Genomic DNA, 8,197 nt, shown 5'->3' on the forward strand with positions numbered 1-8,197 from the left:
TCCCTCTTCCACATCGAATTTGCATTCTCGCGGAATCAGTGAATTCATCCCCTTCGAGAATGTGTGAATAATTGCAGTAACTGAGTTGCCCGGAGCTTGTTCGATCGGCGAGAATGTTGTTGAATCGGGGATGGAGACAACTTGAGGGAAAGCAGCACAATGATGCAGTGGCTTTATTCGCAGGAAGGGGGAGAATTACCATCTGCGGAGGTAATTGTAGGCCCTGGTGTGTCAGTAGCGATCATGTGAGAAGGATGGCAGACCAAAAGGGGAATCAAGCCCATAGGGCCGGAATAATAATACTAGTCCTCTCCTCCCTCTAGACACACACACACACACACACACTGTGAGCTGGGCGTGGGATAATGAGTTGAAACCTGTGTTGTTGCTGTTGCTGTTGTTGATGCTGATGGTGTTGTTATTGTTGCGTGACATTGGAGCTGCGCGAGGAAGAGAAACCAGTTGGGTCCAGGTTTTTCCAAAGCTTCTGAATAATGAGCATGTGTCGCTGCTTTGAGGGAACAAATTTGTCTGAACTAGATGGTGGACAGAGACCTCTGCCACTGGGCGCTTTGCTTTGGGTACTAATCTTCGCTTTCGTTTCTCGACTGCCCGAGATCTAATGTTAGCATCCAATTTTTAACTCGAGGAAACTCTGACTCCACCTCATTTGACAACAAATCGGCAATCTAACCTATTGCATCGATCAACACAGTTGTACAACAAGCTAGATTTCAGGCCAGGGTGCAGGTCGACAGTTCTGGGAGTTCACGCTTCACCCACCTGACGTCGTTCCACTTTTTCTAGAACGAAAGCCAGTTACACTAGTTCAAAAATTACTCATGGGAGTCACGGTGCTGTCATTGTTGGAAATACTGCGATGTGAAATATTTGTACATCATATGAATCGTACATGGAGCTAAACCTCAATTGAATCCATTACATCTAATCGACGTGGAGCTCTTAGGAAATTATTATGTTGTGTCGCTTTCAGAGTGGCACCGGCGGGACCGCGAAGTAATCCAGCGTCGGCGGAATGATTATATATATATATATATATATAGATATAGAAACGAAATACGGACACATAGATAGCGTGAGTCTGACCAAAGCCGCTAGTGCCATGAGCATGCGGAATCTGCAACTTGGAAATTCACCCAACAGTACAGTGGAAACTAATAACTGGCGCTAGTAACTAGCGGTCCTGACATCGCAGTCATAAACCGCACTTTCATTACCTTGCCTCAGGTGGACCTCCACGTCCTCTTCAGGTGCTGACAATCAGGAGCAGTGGCCAGGCGAATTCATGACTCTGCATATCACCGTGAGAAGAATCTGTGGGATCTACGTGAGTAACTAGAGTTCGCTTTGCGGATATTAGAACAAACTGGATCGTTCAAGGCCTTCTCACCACTGACTACGATGTTGGCCCTCTCTCCACACGCACGCGTCTCACATCGATAACGGCAGTAGCTACAGACTCCGAGCCACAACGGCTCTCCCCGACCTGACTCTCTATGGACGATGGATGCTCTGTAAAGGCAGCTTGGATGGTGAAATTTTTGAGTTTGATCAGCTGTGTGTAGTCAATCTCCTGGCTACTCAATCTACTTAATCTAAAGATCAATGTGTACACTAACTCCAGAGATTGATGAAGTTTCAGGCAAACTCTGGCGTCGTCGGCGTTAAACAAGCAGGTTGCACTATCATGGCGTCGACTGTATTCTGCAGGGAGAATGATTTCTAAACTTGGTGGAGTTGCAATCGACTCATGTTGTTGGTCAGTACATAGCGTACAAAATCTCTGGGATTTCTGACAATGAGGACATCGCTGTGATCTTTGCGATCATGGGTTGTCAACCTGCATCTTCATGACTAGAATCTTACAGTCATAAAAACTTCTCGCTGCCTTAAAGGTGCACAAGAGATCGGGCGGCTTGAATGGACGTCCAGGAGCTTACTGGGACTTACTACCGCATGCATTGCCATTTGGAAGCTTGGCCTTACAAATATGTAACAATCCAAAAAGTTAAAATTTAAAATAGGGTAAGTTCAAAAAGCGCGACAAAATAAAGATTTGATTTGGTCAGCATTAGTACCAAGGGATAAGTAACGGAAGAATTATTTTAGTTAGGGTTTGTGTTATAGTTTAGAAGGACCGATTTATATTTAGACTCTACATAATGGAATTGCAAGATAACTGCTGCCAACCACGCACACAGGAAGATAGATTCCAATAGCAGATTGTTGAACGTGCGAACAATTCCAGTACCAATTAATTCCTCTGGCAGCTTGCCCACACCAAAATCTGCAACCTGAATATGACAGGTACTACTGAAAAAAAACACTCTTAAAATAGGAAAATTCCACTGCATGAAGTACGTGAAGCCGTAGATAAAGGAAACCATGTAGTGGTAATAGAACTTGGACCGGACGTTTGCTGATTTGATTACATTGTACATGTGTGTTGGTATAGATGCCCAAAAATGTATCCAAAATTACGGGCAGCATCTTCAGAGATTTAGACTCTTTGTGCCACATTGATAGAACAAAAATTACAGTTTACAACAACATTAACCTTACATTACATATGTCCGTCCAGCGTAAGAAAATTTTCCACGCTCGTAAACCTTGAATGAGTTCTCCAACAGGATCAGGGGGGAGATCGTTTCGGTGATATCCACATCCAAAACTGACGTCATTGACTGAGAGTGCTCCAAACCTTTTCTTTGTTTACATCGGTAAAACTGCTCATTTTGCTCACAAGATAAATATAGAGGACTTCATGTGCACATAAGATTACGTTATATGTAATGCTTCCTACTTACATTGCAGTGATTACTTTTATGAAACAGACAACATATGTTTACATGGAATAATAAACTGCTGCATATTCAACCTATAGGTAGTAAATCCACCTGCAAAACCGTAAGATTCCATTACGAGTTGGTTATATATATATATATATATATATACATATACATATGCACCTGTATGTCGAAACCACCGGGTTCCATTTTAGCTCCGAATATAATTTGAAATCATGTTAAATTCCCTAAAACACCTGCAAAAAGAATGCAAACGTCCCAGGAGCTCATTCCCAAACTCAATCATCCCCACACCCGAAATTCCCTAAAAGATGTCACCGACGTCTTCACAACCCTCATCACAGCACACGATAAGTCCGAAGTGCCTTAAACAAAGCGCCAAAAGAATCAGTGCAACCATGGACACACACAACCTAACCACACATACACCCTGTCTGCTCCGAGTTCAAAACACAGAAATCACGCACCTGGACTTGAAATGTGTGCAACCCTTAACCAGCATTTGATCGTCTCCCTCCCTCTCGCAGGTCACGATCCGTACCACACTGATCTCTCTCAGCCATTGTTGTTGGCTAAGCCAGGAACGGCTGTAAGTGCGGTGATTGCATGCGGTGTGTAAACTGGGTATTAGCTACATTCTTCGGTGTGAAACCAGAGGTTGCAGATCTGTGAAGGGCGGAAGAAAGAACGGATTTCCGTCGCTGGTTAGATCGATGAATTGCAAGCAAAACGGGAAGCCTTGTGGGCAGACTGAGAAGTGTGCCGCTGTGCGGAAGCTTGAGACTCGAGGCCTCGGCCCACGGTCTCTGGTAACCGAACCGGGTCCTGTCGCCGCTGCTCCTATTGCCGGGTGATTCAACGAATGAGGTTTTTTCTGTTCCTCCTCGGGCGGATGATAACCACGAGGATGGGGTTTGGCACATTAATTCGGTGTGTAATCCACGTCATTATTTTAAACTGTATTATAAATATGTGGTAGTGGGAATTTTAGAAAAGAGATTTTGAGTTTTATTTTTTAAGTGTATTCTTTATTAAAGAGAATGCTATTTGGCACAATTAAAATTAATCTAATATATCACCTAAAATATAATAATCTATTAAAGCATTTATAAAATACTTATATATATATATATATATATATATATATATATAAGTGTGTGTGTGTGTGTGTAATTTAATATTTTACCTTTTAAAATGGTCTAATAAAACACCTCACTCATTGCATACTTACTCAAAAATTTGAATTTAAACTTAAATGTAGTCAACATAATAAATGTATTTTTAATTCTATTTTAGTGATAATATTCAAAATATAACTATTATACTATTTATAAAAAAATTTAACTCTAATAATCTGAAGAAAAAAATCAGATGGTATTTTAAGATATTTTATAAAAAGGATATTTTTAGTATATATATAACAATTCTAAAGTATCATTTTTGGAGTTTGTTGCTTGTATTAACAAAGGACATGACATAACATTTTAATTCAACATTATATTACAAGCTCAACTATTCTAAAACAATTATGTAAGTTGTATGTCATACAAAATATTGAAAATTACATAATTTTTTTTATTTCACAAACCATTAATATTATAACGTATGTATGTATCAAGAACTTCTCAAATTCTATGTTTTGCAAATAGTCAAAGAAATGGTATTACCTTGAAAAACTTGTGATTTCAACAATAACAACAAGAAGGTATATTGTTGTTTTATTTTCTTCTTTCCTCCCATATATTTTAAAGCATTCTATTACTTTTAGGAGCACTAATGTTGTACTCTCTTTTTTGTTCTATTCCAAAATCAACATCCAAAAGCAATGTAGCTTCAATTATAGATGGCACACACAATCTCACTATGAAACACCTCATAAGCTCACAAGGTCCATGTGAGTAACGTATCACATACAACCCCACATTGCCACACCACATCCAACAAGTATTCTTTGTCCCCTCTCCCCTATTGTAAGTATATGCGAAGAAAGACTCATTTGAAACTTCATTCACAACCCATGAGCATTTGCACATTCGGTTCATCTAACATTGTTTACCAAAAACGGCCCCTATTCCGTGTGGGTGGAGTGTATATTTGTTACTTTGAGCTCAAATTGCACAGGACTAGAAAAAAAAACGGAGGAGAGCTCACAATGCAATTGGATTCCATTGGAGAAGGAGGAGCCATTTTCAAGAAAGCCCCCCCCCCCCCCACTCGCAACTTTCAGGTGGCCGCGAGGAGCGACATCCAAGGTGGGAATGGCATTTTTGCCATCTGCACCTTCTACAGTACAATTTGGGTTGTCAGGGAATGAACAACACAACATTGTTAACTATTCATTCATATGTATATATAGTTATTATTCTGGACTATTGTGTAGAACATGTGGGAGTAAAGGGGAATTTGACAAGTAATTGGTGGGAAAGCGGTTGATTTGAGACTCCATTTGAAGAACAAATGAGGATTATTAATGGACACATTAATCCATTTTATTACAAAAGTGTGACTGTTTGTCTGCATGGCAATCTTGTTGGAATTATTAACTCAAATTTTTGCTCATTGTTGTATAAAGTTTCAAGCCATATAAAAATGGAAATGACTGTTTGGATGATATGTCAGGAAAACAAAACTGTCTACAAAGCCATACAAAGTCTACATTATAACGGACAATACTTGTTATCACTATACAAAATTAACGTAAGTGAGTGTTCTATTGTCAAGACATTCAATAATTTCTAAAAATAATTACTTTGCTTTAACATGCCTCAATTATATGAATTTTACAGATTTGTTTTCAAACAATTTTAATTGTTCGTGGTTGTTGTTGTTGTTATGTAAATTCAAGTTTAATTATTTGTAAATTTATTATACAAATTTATTTCTAAGAGGAAGTAATCATTTTTCTTCAAGCTTCAAATATTTTTTTCATTCTAATTAGCTTGTGTGTTTATAAATATATTAGAAAGAGTTTTACAAAATCCCACGATTATAAAAATAGGATAAAAAACATTCCTTGTCACAATTCACCTTTTGGCATATGTATATATATTTATATGTTTCTATTTCTTACATGTAATTTATGGGAACAAAATAATTCTCTACAAGCAGTATTAAAATTTATATCCAACAAAATATTTTTCTCTCTTATCCTCACTGCTTGTTCTTTCCAATACCTTTTTTTTTTTTTTTTTTTTTTTTTTAATGATCCTAAAGTATTGCGGCATATCACATATTGCCCAATTACAGACATATATACACACTCATATACTATTTTTGTTCTTACATATTCTAAATGCCTCTCAAACCATGATGAGTGAATGTGATCATTTTATTATTTACAAGAAGAAACAACTATGTTCCTCATTTGATATGGAAATGATATCATCTAATTTCTTAAGGAACTTTAATCTAATAAATATGTGATATTTTTAGTTTGAAGCCAATTTTGATAAACATTTGGCATAAATTTCAAAAAGCACAATTCAACAATTTTGTAACATATTTTTTTTCTTGGTTCAACAATTTCTACATTTTAAGCTTTATTTGAGCATACTACAGTTATATATATATAAATAGTCTTTTTATTCTGATGTTAGAAAACATGATTAAAAATAAAGAAGTAATCCAACTATTTGTAATCTTTAAGAATGTTGAAATATAACATTTCTTTAAAACTTCATGTTTAGAATGTAGATCAAGACCCCAACTAACTATTTTAATAGAAGTTTTCTTCAAAACTTCCAAATGAAAAGTATTCATTTTGTTAGAAGAATGCATGCTACCACGTTATTAATTTACTCATCTCTAATCAAAATGCTTGTTCCTTCCACTCACTTACTTGGTGTTCATACTTTCGCTAACACTTAAGCATTTACCAAAATAATAATAAAACAATTGATAGTTTGGACAGTACATGTACAGGAAAGTACACACAGGCCATAAATTGGGGGATTCACTAAAATGTAGAAAATCCACCAATTGACCAAATATGCAAAATTCGAATCCGGGACTGCAAAAGGGAATCGAATCAATCTCACACACCAAGTGACAACAAAAATCCCTCCAGAAGCTAAAGAACTTCACAAACTCATTTCTCCAAACTCAAACAACAACAACAACAACAAAACATGAAGAAAGATATCAGAAAAGCACGAAGAAGAAGTGCAAGGATGGTGGACTCGGTATCGACATCGACGTCGACGCCGCAAAGCGCATTGCGGCATTTAGAAGCGGATCAGCCATGCGAGTTTGCAAAGCCAGTTGCAGCAGAGACACAGATGGAGTTGCAGTGAGTGCCATGGCTGTGTGCATCGTCTTCCCATCCGCACCCACAATGCACTGATGCGCGACAAAGCAATAAGTCACTGGCACTGCAAGACCTGCTGTAACCAGGGAGATTCAACGCAACAGGGGACATCGCGGGCGGCACCTACGGAACAAAACCATGGGGTGAATGAAAGCCTCCCTCGCAGGGAAAAATTCGTCACACGAGGGATGGATGGCTTACAAAATGAGTGCAAGAGAGCGAGAGTGGAAGGAACAGGCAGACATGAGAGCGAGGGAGCGTAGTACCGATTCCATGGCTTGCGATTCTAGCCTGGCCAGTCCCGGTTACCACACCCACCTTGGGAGTCTAATTTTGGTTGCGGTGAATCCCTCTCTGGGTGGAGCCAGAACATGGTGGCGTAGATGGCTACAGTACGCAGCTCGTCATCGGTGCAGCTTGCCCACCGTGCCCGTCACTTAAGCGTGGAAACACGTAGATCACTGATGCCGGGTGCTAAGTTTGGGTGGGAGGGAGCTGCGGTGGATCTGCGGCGCGTGTGCCGTGAGTCGGAGGGCCCCTCCTCCATCGTCAACGGTGGGAGGAGGGCGTTGTGTGTTGGACTGGGTGGGCTACTAAACTTAGCATCCAGCACAGTGATCCCAATTCTTCCAACAAGCAAGGAGGGGTGCTTGAGTAACCTTAACGCCTGACAAGGATTTTATTTTAAATATAATGGGTGGTTGTACGAGGAAGACGAGGAAGTAAATTCCCGAGAATGTTCATTCCAATGACGGAGGACTCGGTGCAACAGTTGATGAACCCGGACAAGTTTTCATCGGTTGTGCGTGATTCCAACCAGTGTTTGTTCTCACGTGGCTTTTGCTTTGTTTCTTCGCCTTCAACCTCAAACCAATCATGGAAGTAGTACGTGAATTTTTCGTAAAACGATGGAGTAATTGAGTTTGTCTAATCTGCCTGGAAAAGGTGGCATCGCACAAACCTTGGATCGATGTCGAAACCGTTAGCTGTTCTGCAGCATTCGTTCACAATGTGCGTTAGGGTTGGTGAAGCGTATGGTGCTCTGATTATAGTATCCAATATC

The 8,197-nt window shown here is 39.4% G+C and overlaps 2 long non-coding RNA genes across 2 annotated transcripts; both read right to left on the reverse strand.

Annotated features, from left to right (window-relative positions):
* Positions 1 to 2,398: 2,398 nt before the first annotated feature.
* On the reverse strand, positions 2,399 to 3,499 carry LOC149987989 (uncharacterized). Its single transcript, XR_016505674.1, has 3 exons — positions 3,296 to 3,499; positions 2,991 to 3,064; positions 2,399 to 2,747 (listed from the first exon to the last, which is right to left on the reverse strand). It is a non-coding gene; the product is annotated as an uncharacterized LOC149987989 (long non-coding RNA).
* A 2,525-nt stretch (positions 3,500 to 6,024) lies between these two features.
* LOC149987990 (uncharacterized) lies at positions 6,025 to 7,710 on the reverse strand. The gene is made up of 2 exons (XR_016505650.1): positions 7,401 to 7,710; positions 6,025 to 7,257 (listed from the first exon to the last, which is right to left on the reverse strand). It is a non-coding gene; the product is annotated as an uncharacterized LOC149987990 (long non-coding RNA).
* Between the last annotated feature and the right edge of the window lie 487 nt (positions 7,711 to 8,197).

This window comes from Physcomitrium patens, chromosome 12 (assembly GCF_059467195.1).
Source record: "Physcomitrium patens ecotype Gransden chromosome 12, ASM5946719v1, whole genome shotgun sequence".
NCBI lineage: Eukaryota > Viridiplantae > Streptophyta > Bryopsida > Funariales > Funariaceae > Physcomitrium > Physcomitrium patens.